The sequence below is a fragment of the Lissotriton vulgaris genome, chromosome 8 (genome assembly GCF_964263255.1).
Source record: "Lissotriton vulgaris chromosome 8, aLisVul1.2, whole genome shotgun sequence".
Classification (NCBI taxonomy): Eukaryota; Metazoa; Chordata; class Amphibia; order Caudata; family Salamandridae; genus Lissotriton; species Lissotriton vulgaris.
Genome location: NC_141696.1, coordinates 152,500,308 through 152,519,751, shown reverse-complemented (window position 1 = coordinate 152,519,751; position 19,444 = coordinate 152,500,308). Strand labels below are relative to the sequence as shown.

At 43.5% G+C, this 19,444-nt stretch overlaps 8 non-coding genes across 8 annotated transcripts; all 8 read right to left on the bottom strand.

Moving 5' to 3' along the window:
• Positions 1–5,715: 5,715 nt before the first annotated feature.
• TRNAL-CAG (transfer RNA leucine (anticodon CAG)) lies at positions 5,716–5,798 on the bottom strand. Its single transcript has one exon. It is a non-coding gene; the product is annotated as a tRNA-Leu (tRNA).
• Positions 5,799–7,814: 2,016 nt separating this feature from the next.
• Positions 7,815–7,897, bottom strand: TRNAL-CAG (transfer RNA leucine (anticodon CAG)). Its single transcript has one exon. It is a non-coding gene; the product is annotated as a tRNA-Leu (tRNA).
• Positions 7,898–9,636: 1,739 nt separating this feature from the next.
• On the bottom strand, positions 9,637–9,720 carry TRNAL-AAG (transfer RNA leucine (anticodon AAG)). The gene has a single exon. It is a non-coding gene; the product is annotated as a tRNA-Leu (tRNA).
• A 191-nt stretch (positions 9,721–9,911) lies between these two features.
• On the bottom strand, positions 9,912–9,994 carry TRNAL-CAG (transfer RNA leucine (anticodon CAG)). Its single transcript has one exon. It is a non-coding gene; the product is annotated as a tRNA-Leu (tRNA).
• A 5,920-nt stretch (positions 9,995–15,914) lies between these two features.
• TRNAL-AAG (transfer RNA leucine (anticodon AAG)) lies at positions 15,915–15,998 on the bottom strand. The gene has a single exon. It is a non-coding gene; the product is annotated as a tRNA-Leu (tRNA).
• A 191-nt stretch (positions 15,999–16,189) lies between these two features.
• Positions 16,190–16,272, bottom strand: TRNAL-CAG (transfer RNA leucine (anticodon CAG)). Its single transcript has one exon. It is a non-coding gene; the product is annotated as a tRNA-Leu (tRNA).
• Positions 16,273–16,904: 632 nt separating this feature from the next.
• TRNAL-UAG (transfer RNA leucine (anticodon UAG)) lies at positions 16,905–16,987 on the bottom strand. The gene has a single exon. It is a non-coding gene; the product is annotated as a tRNA-Leu (tRNA).
• Positions 16,988–18,286: 1,299 nt separating this feature from the next.
• Positions 18,287–18,369, bottom strand: TRNAL-CAG (transfer RNA leucine (anticodon CAG)). Its single transcript has one exon. It is a non-coding gene; the product is annotated as a tRNA-Leu (tRNA).
• Positions 18,370–19,444: the final 1,075 nt, after the last annotated feature.

Sequence of the window (19,444 nt, the reverse complement as noted above, 5' to 3'; positions counted from 1 at the left end):
TTTGTCAGCAAGACTTTATACAACCGAAATATATGAGAAACCCCAGCTCTCTTGACTAGATGAGGACGGAATCACATCCCAGGTGAAGACCAACAGATGCAACTTCCATCAGATGTTAACCTGAAAAAGGAGATTATATCTCCAAAAGTCATGTCAGAAGTGGGATTTGAACCCACGCCTCCAGAGGAGACTGCAGCCTAAACACAGCACCTTAGACCACTCGGCCATCCTGACAGTGCAGAGTCTTAAGAAATGTATAAAAGTCACTCAGAAATTTCTGCCTCCATGCAAGCCTGAAATAATTTAAACCTTCAAACACAAGGTGCAACTTTATGCACAGGACAATAAACACAGAAGATCACATGTGAAAGCATTTCATTTCACAGGTGTACAATTTTTATGCTTTTAGAATACCTCATACCTCTCACCAGCTATTTAGGGTCCTGTATCCTACTCACAAAATTACCTTGCCTGCGACCTCTCTCTCTACATAAACAACTACTGCACAGGAAGTAGGAAGGCAGAAGGTGGGGCATATTATGCAAATGTATGCTGTCAATGTGCCTTGCAGATTCATGCAGGATTTCTAGATCCTTGCTGGATACAAGAGAGCAGACCTTGTTTCAGATCAACTGTCCCTAGCAGGGAACGTCTGAGCACATGCAGTCTTTTGCTCTCTAGCCCCTGGCCTAGGACTCACCCTCACTGGCTGAGGCGTGAATTTCTGCATACCAACGTTGCATAGATGGTACGTTTGTGGTCGGTTTGGGATGGGTGGAAGGTCAAAAGCAGGGAAAAGTATGTCGTTTTCACTTCTAGTCTCCTCTTCTAGGCCTACCTGCCGTTCACTCACTCTGTCTTTGTTTCATTCTCTCCTTCCTCAACACCCCTTCTAACTCACTTGCTCTTTCCCGTTGCTCTGCATTTCATAGTGGAAACATCTCTTGAATGGAGCATTAGAAAATGAGGTTACATAAAATTAACAATCTACTTATTGGAAACCAAAAATATCACAAGACTGAATGTAACCCATCTCATTAATAAAAGGGACTTTTTAAGCACTCCCCAAAAAACACATACAACACCACGAGGGCTAGAAGAATATTATACGAGCTTGAAGACAGAATTGGGCAAATTAATTTGCAGTTGAAACTGAAGTTTGTTATTTATTCAGATATTATAAGCACTGCCAATTTTTAGCTGAGATTCTAAAAGAACTCAGAGACAAAATGGACTTAAAGGTTTGTCAGAAGTGGGATTCGAACCCACGCCTCCAGGAGAGACTGCGGTCTTAACGCAGCGCCTTAGACCACTCGGGCATCCTGAGCACATGTTGCTTGATCATCAACAGAGAGGGAAAGATATTGTGAACCAAAAAAAGCACACATCTTAGGCCATGAGTGGCTAGAGCAAGAAAAAAACTCACTGCACTTTTCCAAGTAGACAACCATATAAGCCCATGTGAGGGAAATTATCTGATTTTTTCTCTCTCAAGAAAAAAGTAGAGTAAACACACAATTGTCAGAAGTGAGATTTGAACCCACACCTCCAGAAGAGACTATAACCTGAACGCAGCGCCTTAGACAACTCGGCTATCCTGTCTTGCATTTGTGGAACCTTCCACAGGCCAGACAGCCATGCAAGTGGGGTACCGAAAAGGCATGCCCTCAATTTATTTATCCTATTATAAGTACTTCCAACAGATCTTTGAACAATCCATAGAGAGCAGTACCTATGAAGAACTCTTTAGACCTTTAAGGCGTACAAAGAGAAAGTGCTATTCACCAGCCACTTGAACGGCCCAAAGCTGCTTTGAAATTGAGTCAACAGCCACCTCTTGGCTAGCTAAAGCAAATTCAACAAGGAATTTCAATGTCACAACATAGGGTGGAATACGCAAATCTAAGCAGCCCCTGATCACAGCCCTGAGGAAATTGCCGTAAGTGTGCTGGAGTCCAACTGTCTACCAGATGCTAGGCATTCTTCCATATTTGCATGGCCTGTCTGGCCAGGGCATACAAGAGCATGACTCTTCCAGATGAGCTCTTACATGGGTCCTATGCTCACATAGTAAGGACTGCACTTTGTCAGCAAGACTTTATACAACCGAAATATATGAGAAACCCCAGCTCTCTTGACTAGATGAGGACGGAATCACATCCCAGGTGAAGACCAACAGATGCAACTTCCATCAGATGTTAACCTGAAAAAGGAGATTATATCTCCAAAAGTCATGTCAGAAGTGGGATTTGAACCCACGCCTCCAGAAGAAACTGCAGCCTAAACACAGCGCCTTAGACCACTCGGCCATCCTGACAGTGCAGAGTCTTAAGAAATGTATAAAAGTCACTCAGAAATTTCTGCCTCCATGCAAGCCTGAAATAATTTAAACCTTCAAACACAAGGTGCAACTTTATGCACAGGACAATAAACACAGAAGATCACATGTGAAAGCATTTCATTTCACAGGTGTACAATTTTTATGCTTTTAGAATACCTCATACCTCTCACCAGCTATTTAGGGTCCTGTATCCTACTCACAAAATTACCTTGCCTGCGACCTCTCTCTCTACACAAACAACTACTGCACAGGAAGTAGGAAGGCAGAAGGTGGGGCATATTATGCAAATGTATGCTGTCAATGTGCCTTGCAGATTCATGCAGGATTTCTAGATCCTTGCTGGATACAAGAGAGCAGACCTTGTTTCAGATCAACTGTCCCTAGCAGGGAACGTCTGAGCACATGCAGTCTTTTGCTCTCTAGCCCCTGGCCTGGGACTCACCCTCACTGGCTGAGGCGTGAATTTCTGCATACCAACGTTGCATAGATGGTACGTTTGTGGTCGGTTTGGGATGGGTGGGAGGTCAAAAGCAGGGAAAAGTATGTCGCCTTCACTTCTAGTCTCCTCTTCTAGGCCTACCTGCCGTTCACTCACTCTGTCTTTGTTTCATTCTCTCCTTCCTCAACACCCCTTCTCACTCACTCGCTCTATCACTTGTGCTCTTTCCCCTTGCTCTGCATTTCATAGTGGAAACATCTCTTGAATGGAGCATTAGAAAATGAGGTTACATAAAATTAACAATCTACTTATTGGAAACCAAAAATATCACAAGACTGAATGTAACCCATTTCATTAATAAAAGGGACTTTTTAATCACCCCCCCAAAAAACACATAAAGCACCACGAGTGCTAGAAGAATATTATACGAGCTTGAAGACAGAATTGGGCAAATTCATTTGCAGTTGAAACTGAAGTTTGTTACTTATTTAGATATTATATGCACTGCCAATTTTTAGCTGAGATTCTAAAAGAACTCAGAGACAAAATGGACTTAAAGTTTTGTCAGAAGTGGGATTCGAACCCACGTCTCCAGGAGAGACTGTGGCCTTAACACAGCACCTTAGACCACTCGGCCATCCTGACCACATGTTGCTTGATCATCTACAGAGAGGGAAAGATATTGTGAACCAAAAAAAGCACACATCTTAGGTCATGAGTGGCTAGAGCAAGAAAAAAACTCACTGCACTTTTCCAAGTAGACAACCATATAAGCCCATGTGAGGGAAATGATCTGATTTTTTCTCTCTCAAGAAAAAAGTAGAGGAAACACACAATTGTCAGAAGTGGGATTTGAATCCACGCCTCGAGAAGAGACTGCGTCCTGAACGCAGCGCCTTAGACCACTCGGCCATCCTGACTTGCATTTGTGGAACCTTCCACAGGCCAGACAGCCATGCAAGTGGGGTACCGAAAAGGCATGCCCTCAATTTATTTATCCTATTATAAGTACTTCCAACAGATCTTTGAACAATCCATAGAGAGCAGTACCTATGAAGAACTCTTTAGACCTTTAAGGCGTACAAAGAGAAAGTGCTATTAACCAGCCACTTGAACGGCCCAAAGCTGCTTTGAAATTGAGTCAACAGCCACCTCTTGGCTAGCTAAAGCAAATTCAACAAGGAATTTCAATGTCACAACATAGGGTGGAATACGCAAATCTAAGCAGCCCCTGATCACAGCCCTGAGGAAATTGCCGTAAGTGAGCTGGAGTCCAACTGTCTACCAGATGCTAGGCATTCTTCCATATTTGCATGGCCTGTCTGGCCAGGGCATACAAGAGCATGACTCTTCCAGATGAGCTCTTACATGGGTCCTATGCTCATATAGTAGGGACTGCACTTTGTCAGCAAGACTTTATACAACCGAAATATATGAGAAACTCCAGCTCTCTTGACTAGATGAGGACGGAATCACATCCCAGGTGAAGACCAACAGATGCAACTTCCATCAGATGTTAACCTGAAAAAGGAGATTATATCTCCAAAAGTCATGTCAGAAGTGGGATTCGAACCCACGCCTCCAGAGGAGACTGCGGCCTAAACACAGATCCTTAGACCACTCGGCCATCCTGACAGTGCAGAGTCTTAAGAAATGTATAAAAGTCACTCAGAAATTTCTGCCTCCATGCAAGCCTGAAATAATTTAAACCTTCCAACACAAGGTGCAACTTTATGCACAGGACAATAAACACAGAAGATCACATGTGAAAGCATTTCATTTCACAGGTGTACAATTTTTATGCTTTTAGAATACCTCATACCTCTCACCAGCTATTTAGGGTCCTGTATCCTACTCACAAAATTACCTTGCCTGCGACCTCTCTCTCTACACAAACAACTACTGCACAGGAAGTAGGAAGGCAGAAGGTGGGGCATATTATGCAAATGTATGCTGTCATTGTGCCTTGCAGATTCATGCAGGATTTCTAGATCCTTGCTGGATACAAGAGAGCAGACCTTGTTTCAGATCAACTGTCCCTAGCAGGGAACGTCTGAGCACATGCAGTCTTTTGCTCTCTAGCCCCTGGCCTGGGACTCACCCTCACTGGCTGAGGCGTGAATTTCTGCATACCAACGTTGCATAGATGGTACGTTTGTGGTCGGTTTGGGATGGGTGGGAGGTCAAAAGCAGGGAAAAGTATGTCGCCGTCACTTCTAGTCTCCTCTTCTAGGCCTACCTGCCGTTCACTCACTCTGTCTTTGTTTCATTCTCTCCTTCCTCAACACCCCTTCTCACTCACTCGCTCTATCACTTGTGCTCTTTCCCCTTGCTCTGCATTTCATAGTGGAAACATCCCTTGAATGGAGCATTAGAAAATGAGGTTACATAAAATTAACAATCTACTTATTGGAAACCAAAAATATCACAAGACTGAATGTAACCCATTTCATTAATAAAAGGGACTTTTTAATCACCCCCCCAAAAAACACATAAAGCACCACGAGTGCTAGAAGAATATTATACGAGCTTGAAGACAGAATTGGGCAAATTCATTTGCAGTTGAAACTGAAGTTTGTTACTTATTTAGATATTATATGCACTGCCAATTTTTAGCTGAGATTCTAAAAGAACTCAGAGACAAAATGGACTTAAAGTTTTGTCAGAAGTGGGATTCGAACCCACGTCTCCAGGAGAGACTGTGGCCTTAACACAGCACCTTAGACCACTCGGCCATCCTGACCACATGTTGCTTGATCATCTACAGAGAGGGAAAGATATTGTGAACCAAAAAAAGCACACATCTTAGGTCATGAGTGGCTAGAGCAAGAAAAAAACTCACTGCACTTTTCCAAGTAGACAACCATATAAGCCCATGTGAGGGAAATGATCTGATTTTTTCTCTCTCAAGAAAAAAGTAGAGGAAACACACAATTGTCAGAAGTGGGATTTGAACCCACGCCTCGAGAAGAGACTGCGTCCTGAACGCAGCGCCTTAGACCACTCGGCCATCCTGACTTGCATTTGTGGAACCTTCCACAGGCCAGACAGCCATGCAAGTGGGGTACCGAAAAGGCATGCCCTCAATTTATTTATCCTATTATAAGTACTTCCAACAGATCTTTGAACAATCCATAGAGAGCAGTACCTATGAAGAACTCTTTAGACCTTTAAGGCGTACAAAGAGAAAGTGCTATTAACCAGCCACTTGAACCGCCCCAAAGCTGCTTTGAAATTGAGTCAACAGCCACCTCTTGGCTAGCTAAAGCAAATTCAACAAGGAATTTCAATGTCACAACATAGGGTGGAATACGCAAATCTAAGCAGCCCCTGATCACAGCCCTGAGGAAATTGCCGTAAGTGAGCTGGAGTCCAACTGTCTACCAGATGCTAGGCATTCTTCCATATTTGCATGGCCTGTCTGGCCAGGGCATACAAGAGCATGACTCTTCCAGATGAGCTCTTACATGGGTCCTATGCTCATATAGTAGGGACTGCACTTTGTCAGCAAGACTTTATACAACCGAAATATATGAGAAACTCCAGCTCTCTTGACTAGATGAGGACGGAATCACATCCCAGGTGAAGACCAACAGATGCAACTTCCATCAGATGTTAACCTGAAAAAGGAGATTATATCTCCAAAAGTCATGTCAGAAGTGGGATTCGAACCCACGCCTCCAGAGGAGACTGCGGCCTAAACACAGATCCTTAGACCACTCGGCCATCCTGACAGTGCAGAGTCTTAAGAAATGTATAAAAGTCACTCAGAAATTTCTGCCTCCATGCAAGCCTGAAATAATTTAAACCTTCAAACACAAGGTGCAACTTTATGCACAGGACAATAAACACAGAAGATCACATGTGAAAGCATTTCATTTCACAGGTGTACAATTTTTATGCTTTTAGAATACCTCATACCTCTCACCAGCTATTTAGGGTCCTGTATCCTACTCACAAAATTACCTTGCCTGCGACCTCTCTCTCTACACAAACAACTACTGCACAGGAAGTAGGAAGGCAGAAGGTGGGGCATATTATGCAAATGTATGCTGTCATTGTGCCTTGCAGATTCATGCAGGATTTCTAGATCCTTGCTGGATACAAGAGAGCAGACCTTGTTTCAGATCAACTGTCCCTAGCAGGGAACGTCTGAGCACATGCAGTCTTTTGCTCTCTAGCCCCTGGCCTGGGACTCACCCTCACTGGCTGAGGCGTGAATTTCTGCATACCAACGTTGCATAGATGGTACGTTTGTGGTCGGTTTGGGATGGGTGGGAGGTCAAAAGCAGGGAAAAGTATGTCGCCGTCACTTCTAGTCTCCTCTTCTAGGCCTACCTGCCGTTCACTCACTCTGTCTTTGTTTCATTCTCTCCTTCCTCAACACCCCTTCTCACTCACTCGCTCTATCACTTGTGCTCTTTCCCCTTGCTCTGCATTTCATAGTGGAAACATCCCTTGAATGGAGCATTAGAAAATGAGGTTACATAAAATTAACAATCTACTTATTGGAAACCAAAAATATCACAAGACTGAATGTAACCCATTTCATTAATAAAAGGGACTTTTTAATCACCCCCCCAAAAAACACATAAAGCACCACGAGTGCTAGAAGAATATTATACGAGCTTGAAGACAGAATTGGGCAAATTCATTTGCAGTTGAAACTGAAGTTTGTTACTTATTTAGATATTATATGCACTGCCAATTTTTAGCTGAGATTCTAAAAGAACTCAGAGACAAAATGGACTTAAAGTTTTGTCAGAAGTGGGATTCGAACCCACGTCTCCAGGAGAGACTGTGGCCTTAACACAGCACCTTAGACCACTCGGCCATCCTGACCACATGTTGCTTGATCATCTACAGAGAGGGAAAGATATTGTGAACCAAAAAAAGCACACATCTTAGGTCATGAGTGGCTAGAGCAAGAAAAAAACTCACTGCACTTTTCCAAGTAGACAACCATATAAGCCCATGTGAGGGAAATGATCTGATTTTTTCTCTCTCAAGAAAAAAGTAGAGGAAACACACAATTGTCAGAAGTGGGATTTGAACCCACGCCTCGAGAAGAGACTGCGTCCTGAACGCAGCGCCTTAGACCACTCGGCCATCCTGACTTGCATTTGTGGAACCTTCCACAGGCCAGACAGCCTTGCAAGTGGGGTACCGAAAAGGCATGCCCTCAATTTATTTATCCTATTATAAGTACTTCCAACAGATCTTTGAACAATCCATAGAGAGCAGTACCTATGAAGAACTCTTTAGACCTTTAAGGCGTACAAAGAGAAAGTGCTATTAACCAGCCACTTGAACGGCCCAAAGCTGCTTTGAAATTGAGTCAACAGCCACCTCTTGGCTAGCTAAAGCAAATTCAACAAGGAATTTCAATGTCACAACATAGGGTGGAATACGCAAATCTAAGCAGCCCCTGATCACAGCCCTGAGGAAATTGCCGTAAGTGAGCTGGAGTCCAACTGTCTACCAGATGCTAGGCATTCTTCCATATTTGCATGGCCTGTCTGGCCAGGGCATACAAGAGCATGACTCTTCCAGATGAGCTCTTACATGGGTCCTATGCTCATATAGTAGGGACTGCACTTTGTCAGCAAGACTTTATACAACCGAAATATATGAGAAACTCCAGCTCTCTTGACTAGATGAGGACGGAATCACATCCCAGGTGAAGACCAACAGATGCAACTTCCATCAGATGTTAACCTGAAAAAGGAGATTATATCTCCAAAAGTCATGTCAGAAGTGGGATTCGAACCCACGCCTCCAGAGGAGACTGCGGCCTAAACACAGATCCTTAGACCACTCGGCCATCCTGACAGTGCAGAGTCTTAAGAAATGTATAAAAGTCACTCAGAAATTTCTGCCTCCATGCAAGCCTGAAATAATTTAAACCTTCAAACACAAGGTGCAACTTTATGCACAGGACAATAAACACAGAAGATCACATGTGAAAGCATTTCATTTCACAGGTGTACAATTTTTATGCTTTTAGAATACCTCATACCTCTCACCAGCTATTTAGGGTCCTGTATCCTACTCACAAAATTACCTTGCCTGCGACCTCTCTCTCTACACAAACAACTACTGCACAGGAAGTAGGAAGGCAGAAGGTGGGGCATATTATGCAAATGTATGCTGTCATTGTGCCTTGCAGATTCATGCAGGATTTCTAGATCCTTGCTGGATACAAGAGAGCAGACCTTGTTTCAGATCAACTGTCCCTAGCAGGGAACGTCTGAGCACATGCAGTCTTTTGCTCTCTAGCCCCTGGCCTGGGACTCACCCTCACTGGCTGAGGCGTGAATTTCTGCATACCAACGTTGCATAGATGGTACGTTTGTGGTCGGTTTGGGATGGGTGGGAGGTCAAAAGCAGGGAAAAGTATGTCGCCGTCACTTCTAGTCTCCTCTTCTAGGCCTACCTGCCGTTCACTCACTCTGTCTTTGTTTCATTCTCTCCTTCCTCAACACCCCTTCTCACTCACTCGCTCTATCACTTGTGCTCTTTCCCCTTGCTCTGCATTTCATAGTGGAAACATCCCTTGAATGGAGCATTAGAAAATGAGGTTACATAAAATTAACAATCTACTTATTGGAAACCAAAAATATCACAAGACTGAATGTAACCCATTTCATTAATAAAAGGGACTTTTTAAGCACCCCCCAAAAAACACATAAAACACCACGAGTGCTAGAAGAATATTATACGAGCTTGAAGACAGAATTGGGCAGATTCATTTGCAGTTGAAACTGAAGTTTGTTACTTATTCAGATATTATATGCACTGCCAATTTTTAGCTGAGATTCTAAAAGAACTCAGAGACAAAATGGACTTAAAGTTTTGTCAGAAGTGGGATTCGAACCCACGCCTCCAGGAGAGACTGCGGCCTTAACGCAGCGCCTTAGACCACTCGGCCATCCTGAACACATGTTGCTTTATCATCAACAGAGAGGAAAAGATATTGTGAACCAAAAAAAGCACACATCTTAGGCCATGAGTGGCTAGAGCAAGAAAAAAACTCACTGCACTTTTCCAAGTAGACAACCATATAAGCCCATGTGAGGGAAATGATCTGATTTTTTCTGTCTCAAGAAAAAAGTAGAGTAAACACACAATTGTCAGAAGTGGGATTTGAACCCACGCCTCAAGAAGAGACTACAACCTGAATGCAGCGCCTTAGACCACTCGGCCATCCTGACTTGCATGTGTGGAACCTTCCACAGGCCAGACAGCCATGCAAGTGGGGTACCGAAAAGGCATGCCCTCAATTTATTTATCCTATTATAACTACTTCCAACAGATCTTTGAACAATCCATAGAGAGCAGTACCTATGAAGAACTCTTTAGACCTTTAAGGCGTACAAAGAGAAAGTGCTATTCACCAGCCACTTGAACGGCCCAAAGCTGCTTTGAAATTGAGTCAACAGCCACCTCTTGGCTAGCTAAAGCAAATTCACCAAGGAATTTCAATGTCACAACATAGGGTGGAATACGCAAATCTAAGCAGCCCCTGATCACAGCCCTGAGGAAATTGCCGTAAGTGTGCTGGAGTCCAACTGTCTACCAGATGCTAGGCATTCTTCCATATTTGCATGGCCTGTCTGGCCAGGGCATACAAGAGCATGACTCTTCCAGATGAGCTCTTACATGGGTCCTATGCTCACATAGTAAGGACTGCACTTTGTCAGCAAGACTTTATACAACCGAAATATATGAGAAACCCCAGCTCTCTTGACTAGATGAGGACGGAATCACATCCCAGGTGAAGACCAACAGATGCAACTTCCATCAGATGTTAACCTGAAAAAGGAGATTATATCTCCAAAAGTCATGTCAGAAGTGGGATTTGAACCCACGCCTCCAGAGGAGACTGCAGCCTAAACACAGCACCTTAGACCACTCGGCCATCCTGACAGTGCAGAGTCTTAAGAAATGTATAAAAGTCACTCAGAAATTTCTGCCTCCATGCAAGCCTGAAATAATTTAAACCTTCAAACACAAGGTGCAACTTTATGCACAGGACAATAAACACAGAAGATCACATGTGAAAGCATTTCATTTCACAGGTGTACAATTTTTATGCTTTTAGAATACCTCATACCTCTCACCAGCTATTTAGGGTCCTGTATCCTACTCACAAAATTACCTTGCCTGCGACCTCTCTCTCTACATAAACAACTACTGCACAGGAAGTAGGAAGGCAGAAGGTGGGGCATATTATGCAAATGTATGCTGTTAATGTGCCTTGCAGATTCATGCAGGATTTCTAGATCCTTGCTGGATACAAGAGAGCAGACCTTGTTTCAGATCAACTGTCCCTAGCAGGGAACGTCTGAGCACATGCAGTCTTTTGCTCTCTAGCCCCTGGCCTAGGACTCACCCTCACTGGCTGAGGCGTGAATTTCTGCATACCAACGTTGCATAGATGGTACGTTTGTGGTCGGTTTGGGATGGGTGGAAGGTCAAAAGCAGGGAAAAGTATGTCGCCTTCACTTCTAGTCTCCTCTTCTAGGCCTACCTGCCGTTCACTCACTCTGTCTTTGTTTCATTCTCTCCTTCCTCAACACCCCTTCTAACTCACTTGCTCTTTCCCGTTGCTCTGCATTTCATAGTGGAAACATCTCTTGAATGGAGCATTAGAAAATGAGGTTACATAAAATTAACAATCTACTTATTGGAAACCAAAAATATCACAAGACTGAATGTAACCCATCTCATTAATAAAAGGGACTTTTTAAGCACTCCCCAAAAAACACATACAACACCACGAGGGCTAGAAGAATATTATACGAGCTTGAAGACAGAATTGGGCAAATTAATTTGCAGTTGAAACTGAAGTTTGTTATTTATTCAGATATTATAAGCACTGCCAATTTTTAGCTGAGATTCTAAAAGAACTCAAAGACAAAATGGACTTAAAGGTTTGTCAGAAGTGGGATTCGAACCCACGCCTCCAGGAGAGACTGCGGTCTTAACGCAGCGCCTTAGACCACTCGGGCATCCTGAGCACATGTTGCTTGATCATCAACAGAGAGGGAAAGATATTGTGAACCAAAAAAGCACACATCTTAGGCCATGAGTGGCTAGAGCAAGAAAAAAACTCACTGCACTTTTCCAAGTAGACAACCATATAAGCCCATGTGAGGGAAATTATCTGATTTTTTCTCTCTCAAGAAAAAAGTAGAGTAAACACACAATTGTCAGAAGTGAGTTTTGAACCCACACCTCCAGAAGAGACTATAACCTAAACGCAGCGCCTTAGACAACTCGGCCATCCTGTCTTGCCTTTGTGGAACCTTCCACAGGCCAGACAGCCATGCAAGTGGGGTACCGAAAAGGCATGCCCTCAATTTATTTATCCTATTATAAGTACTTCCAACAGATCTTTGAACAATCCATAGAGAGAAGTACCTATGAAGAACTCTTTAGACCTTTAAGGCGTACAAAGAGAAAGTGCTATTCACCAGCCACTTGAACGGCCCAAAGCTGCTTTGAAATTGAGTCAACAGCCACCTCTTGCCTAGCTAAAGCAAATTCAACAAGGAATTTCAATGTCACAACATAGGGTGGAATACGCAAATCTAAGCAGCCCCTGATCACAGCCCTGAGGAAATTGCCGTAAGTGTGCTGGAGTCCAACTGTCTACCAGATGCTAGGCATTCTTCCATATTTGCATGGCCTGTCTGGCCAGGGCATACAAGAGCATGACTCTTCCAGATGAGCTCTTACATGGGTCCTATGCTCACATAGTAAGGACTGCACTTTGTCAGCAAGACTTTATACAATCGAAATATATGAGAAACCCCAGCTCTCTTGACTAGATGAGGACGGAATCACATCCCAGGTGAAGACCAACAGATGCAACTTCCATCAGATGTTAACCTGAAAAAGGAGATTATATCTCCAAAAGTCATGTCAGAAGTGGGATTTGAACCCACGCCTCCAGAAGAAACTGCAGCCTAAACACAGCGCCTTAGACCACTCGGCCATCCTGACAGTGCAGAGTCTTAAGAAATGTATAAAAGTCACTCAGAAATTTCTGCCTCCATGCAAGCCTGAAATAATTTAAACCTTCAAACAAAAGGTGCAACTTTATGCACAGGACAATAAACACAGAAGATCACATGTGAAAGCATTTCATTTCACAGGTGTACAATTTTTATGCTTTTAGAATACCTCATACCTCTCACCAGCTATTTAGGGTCCTGTATCCTACTCACAAAATTACCTTGCCTGCGACCTCTCTCTCTACACAAACAACTACTGCACAGGAAGTAGGAAGGCAGAAGGTGGGGCATATTATGCAAATGTATGCTGTCAATGTGCCTTGCAGATTCATGCAGGATTTCTAGATCCTTGCTGGATACAAGAGAGCAGACCTTGTTTCAGATCAACTGTCCCTAGCAGGGAACGTCTGAGCACATGCAGCCTTTTGCTCTCTAGCCCCTGGCCTGGGACTCACCCTCACTGGCTGAGGCGGGAATTTCTGCGATACCAACGTTGCATAGATGGTACGTTTGTGGTTGGTTTGGGATGGGTGGAAGGTCAAAAGCAGGGAAAAGTATGTCGCCTTCACTGCTAGTCTCCTCTTCTAGGCCTACCTGCCGTTCACTCACTCTGTCTTTGTTTCATTCTCTCCTTCCTCAACACCCCTTCTCACTCACTCGCTCTATCACTTGTGCTCTTTCCCCTTGCTCTGCATTTCATAGTGGAAACATCTCTTGAATGGAGCATTAGAAAATGAGGTTACATAAAATTAACAATCTACTTATTGGAAACCAAAAATATCACAAGACTGAATGTAACCCATTTCATTAATAAAAGGGACTTTTTAATCACCCCCCCAAAAAACACATAAAGCACCACGAGTGCTAGAAGAATATTATACGAGCTTGAAGACAGAATTGGGCAAATTCATTTGCAGTTGAAACTGAAGTTTGTTACTTATTTAGATATTATATGCACTGCCAATTTTTAGCTGAGATTCTAAAAGAACTCAGAGACAAAATGGACTTAAAGTTTTGTCAGAAGTGGGATTCGAACCCACGTCTCCAGGAGAGACTGTGGCCTTAACACAGCACCTTAGACCACTCGGCCATCCTGACCACATGTTGCTTGATCATCTGCAGAGAGGGAAAGATATTGTGAACCAAAAAAAGCACACATCTTAGGTCATGAGTGGCTAGAGCAAGAAAAAAACTCACTGCACTTTTCCAAGTAGACAACCATATAAGCCCATGTGAGGGAAATTATCTGATTTTTTCTCTCTCAAGAAAAAAGTAGAGTAAACACATAATTGTCAGAAGTGAGATTTGAACCCACACCTCCAGAAGAGACTATAACCTGAACGCAGCGCCTTAGACAACTCGGCCATCCTGTCTTGCATTTGTGGAACCTTCCACAGGCCAGACAGCCATGCAAGTGGGGTACCGAAAAGGCATGCCCTCAATTTATTTATCCTATTATAAGTACTTCCAACAGATCTTTGAACAATCCATAGAGAGCAGTACCTATGAAGAACTCTTTAGACCTTTAAGGCGTACAAAGAGAAAGTGCTATTCACCAGCCACTTGAACGGCCCAAAGCTGCTTTGAAATTGAGTCAACAGCCACCTCTTGGCTAGCTAAAGCAAATTCAACAAGGAATTTCAATGTCACAACATAGGGTGGAATACGCAAATCTAAGCAGCCCCTGATCACAGCCCTGAGGAAATTGCCGTAAGTGTGCTGGAGTCCAACTGTCTACCAGATGCTAGGCATTCTTCCATATTTGCATGGCCTGTCTGGCCAGGGCATACAAGAGCATGACTCTTCCAGATGAGCTCTTACATGGGTCCTATGCTCACATAGTAAGGACTGCACTTTGTCAGCAAGACTTTATACAACCGAAATATATGAGAAACCCCAGCTCTCTTGACTAGATGAGGACGGAATCACATCCCAGGTGAAGACCAACAGATGCAACTTCCATCAGATGTTAACCTGAAAAAGGAGATTATATCTCCAAAAGTCATGTCAGAAGTGGGATTTGAACCCACGCCTCCAGAAGAAACTGCAGCCTAAACACAGCGCCTTAGACCACTCGGCCATCCTGACAGTGCAGAGTCTTAAGAAATGTATAAAAGTCACTCAGAAATTTCTGCCTCCATGCAAGCCTGAAATAATTTAAACCTTCAAACACAAGGTGCAACTTTATGCACAGGACAATAAACACAGAAGATCACATGTGAAAGCATTTCATTTCACAGGTGTACAATTTTTATGCTTTTAGAATACCTCATACCTCTCACCAGCTATTTAGGGTCCTGTATCCTACTCACAAAATTACCTTGCCTGCGACCTCTCTCTCTACACAAACAACTACTGCACAGGAAGTAGGAAGGCAGAAGGTGGGGCATATTATGCAAATGTATGCTGTCATTGTGCCTTGCAGATTCATGCAGGATTTCTAGATCCTTGCTGGATACAAGAGAGCAGACCTTGTTTCAGATCAACTGTCCCTAGCAGGGAACGTCTGAGCACATGCAGTCTTTTGCTCTCTAGCCCCTGGCCTGGGACTCACCCTCACTGGCTGAGGCGTGAATTTCTGCATACCAACGTTGCATAGATGGTACGTTTGTGGTCGGTTTGGGATGGGTGGGAGGTCAAAAGCAGGGAAAAGTATGTCGCCTTCACTTCTAGTCTCCTCTTCTAGGCCTACCTGCCGTTCACTCACTCTGTCTTTGTTTCATTCTCTCCTTCCTCAACACCCCTTCTCACTCACTCGCTCTATCACTTGTGCTCTTTCCCCTTGCTCTGCATTTCATAGTGGAAACATCTCTTGAATGGAGCATTAGAAAATGAGGTTACATAAAATTAACAATCTACTTATTGGAAACCAAAAATATCACAAGACTGAATGTAACCCATTTCATTATTAAAAGGGACTTTTTAAGCACTCCCCAAAAAACACATACAACACCACGAGTGCTAGAAGAATATTATACGAGCTTGAAGACAGAATTGGGCAAATTAATTTGCAGTTGAAACTGAAGTTTGTTACTTATTCAGATATTATATGCACTGCCAATTTTTAGCTGAGATTCTAAAAGAACTCAGAGACAAAATGGACTTAAAGTTTTGTCAGAAGTGGGATTCGAACCCACGCCTCCAGGAGAGACTGCGGCCTTAACGCAGCGCCTTAGACCACTCGGCCATCCTGAACACATGTTGCTTTATCATCAACAGAGAGGAAAAGATATTGTGAACCAAAAAAAGCACACATCTTAGGCCATGAGTGGCTAGAGCAAGAAAAAAACTCACTGCACTTTTCCAAGTAGACAACCATATAAGCCCATGTGAGGGAAATGATCTGATTTTTTCTGTCTCAAGAAAAAAGTAGAGTAAACACACAATTGTCAGAAGTGGGATTTGAACCCACGCCTCAAGAAGAGACTACAACCTGAATGCAGCGCCTTAGACCACTCGGCCATCCTGACTTGCATGTGTGGAACCTTCCACAGGCCAGACAGCCATGCAAGTGGGGTACCGAAAAGGCATGCCCTCAATTTATTTATCCTATTATAAGTACTTCCAACAGATCTTTGAACAATCCATAGAGAGCAGTACCTATGAAGAACTCTTTAGACCTTTAAGGCGTACAGAGAGAAAGTGCTATTCACCAGCCACTTGAACGGCCCAAAGCAGCTTTGAAATTGAGTCAACAGCCACCTCTTGGCTAGCTAAAGCAAATTCAACAAGGAATTTCAATGTCACAACATAGGGTGGAATACGCAAATCTAAGCAGCCCCTGATCACAGCCCTGAGGAAATTGCCATAAGTGTGCTGGAGTCCAACTGTCTACCAGATGCTAGGCATTCTTCCATATTTGCATGGCCTGTCTGGCCAGGGCATACAAGAGCATGACTCTTCCAGATGAGCTCTGACATGGGTCCTATGCTCATATAGTAAGGACTGCACTTTGTCAGCAAGACTTTATACAACCGAAATATATGAGAAACCCCAGCTCTCTTGACTAGATGAGGACGGAATCACATCCCAGGTGAAGACCAACAGATGCAACTTCCATCAGATGTTAACCTGAAAAAGGAGATTATATCTCCAAAAGTCATGTCAGAAGTGGGATTTGAACCCACGCCTCCAGAGGAGACTGCGGCCTAAACACAGCGCCTTAGACCACTCGGCCATCCTGACAGTGCAGAGTCTTAAGAAATGTATAAAAGTCACTCAGAAATTTCTGCCTCCATGCAAGCCTGAAATAATTTAAACCTTCAAACACAAGGTGCAACTTTATGCACAGGACAATAAACACAGAAGATCACATGTGAAAGCATTTCATTTCACAGGTGTACAATTTTTATGCTTTTAGAATACCTCATACCTCTCACCAGCTATTTAGGGTCCTGTATCCTACTCACAAAATTACCTTGCCTGCGACCTCTCTCTCTACACAAACAACTACTGCACAGGAAGTAGGAAGGCAGAAGGTGGGGCATATTATGCAAATGTATGCTGTCATTGTGCCTTGCAGATTCATGCAGGATTTCTAGATCCTTGCTGGATACAAGAGAGCAGACCTTGTTTCAGATCAACTGTCCCTAGCAGGGAACGTCTGAGCACATGCAGTCTTTTGCTCTCTAGCCCCTGGCCTGGGACTCACCCTCACTGGCTGAGGCGTGAATTTCTGCATACCAACGTTGCATAGATGGTACGTTTGTGGTCGGTTTGGGATGGGTGGGAGGTCAAAAGCAGGGAAAAGTATGTCGCCTTCACTTCTAGTCTCCTCTTCTAGGCCTACCTGCCGTTCACTCACTCTGTCTTTGTTTCATTCTCTCCTTCCTCAACACCCCTTCTCACTCACTCGCTCTATCACTTGTGCTCTTTCCCCTTGCTCTGCATTTCATAGTGGAAACATCTCTTGAATGGAGCATTAGAAAATGAGGTTACATAAAATTAACAATCTACTTATTGGAAACCAAAAATATCACAAGACTGAATGTAACCCATTTCATTATTAAAAGGGACTTTTTAAGCACTCCCCAAAAAACACATACAACACCACGAGTGCTAGAAGAATATTATACGAGCTTGAAGACAGAATTGGGCAAATTAATTTGCAGTTGAAACTGAAGTTTGTTACTTATTCAGATATTATATGCACTGCCAATTTTTAGCTGAGATTCTAAAAGAACTCAGAGACAAAATGGACTTAAAGTTTTGTCAGAAGTGGGATTCGAACCCACGCCTCCAGGATAGACTGTGGCCTTAACGCAGCGCTTTAGACCACTCAGCCATCCTGACCACATGTTGCTTGATCATCTACAGAGAGGGAAAGATATTGTGAACCAAAAAAAGCACACATCTTAGGCCATGAGTGGCTAGAGCAAGAAAAAAACTCACTGCACTTTTCCAAGTAGACAACCATATAAGCCCATGTGAGGGAAATGATCTGATTTTTTCTGTCTCAAGAAAAAAGTAGAGTAAACACACAATTGTCAGAAGTGGGATTCAAACCCACGCCTCCAGAAGAGACTGCGACCTGAACACAGCGCCTTAGACCACTCGGCCATCCTGACTTGCATTTGTGGCACCTTCCACAGGCCAGACAGCCATGCAAGTGGGGTACCGAAAAGGCATTCCCTCAATTTATTTATCCTATTATAAGTACTTCCAACAGATCTTTGAACAATCCATACAGAGCAGTACCTATGAAGAACTCTTTAGACCTTTAAGGCGTACAGAGAGAAAGTGCTATTCACCAGCCACTTGAATGGCCCAAAGCTGCTTTGAAATTGAGTCAACAGCCACCTCTTGGCTAGCTAAAGCAAATTCAACAAGGAATTTCAATGTCACAACATAGGGTGGAATACGCAAATCTAAGCAGCCCCTGATCACAGCCCTGAGGAAATTGCCATAAGTGTGCTGGAGTCCAACTGTCTACCAGATGCTAGGCATTCTTTCATATTTGCATGGCCTGTCTGGCCAGGGCATACAAGAGCATGACTCTTCCAGATGAGCTCTTACATGGGTCCTATGCTCATATAGTAAGGACTGCACTTTGTCAGCAAGACTTTATACAACCGAAATATATGAGAAACCCCAGCTCTCTTGACTAGATGAGGACGGAATCACATCCCAGGTGAAGACCAACAGATGCAACTTCCATCAGATGTTAACCTGAAAAAGGAGATTATATCTCCAAAAGTCATGTCAGAAGTGGGATTCAAACCCACGCCTCCAGAGGAGACTGCGGCCTAAACACAGCGCTTTAGACCACTCGGCCATCCTGACAGTGCAGAGTCTTAAGAAATGTATAAAAGTCACTCAGAAATTTCTGCCTCCATGCAAGCCTGAAATAATTTAAACCTTCAAACACAAGGTGCAACTTTATGCACAGGACAATAAACACAGAAGATCACACGTGAAAGCATTTCATTTCACAGGTGTACAATTTCTATGCTTTTAGAATACCTCATACCTCTCACCAGCTATTTAGGGTCCTATATCCTACTCACAAAATTACCTTGCCTGCGACCTCTCTCTCTACACAAACAACTACTGCACAGGAAGTAGGAAGGCAGAAGGTGGGGCAGATTATCCAAATGTATGCTGTCATTGTGCCTTGCAGATTCATGCAGGATTTCTAGATCC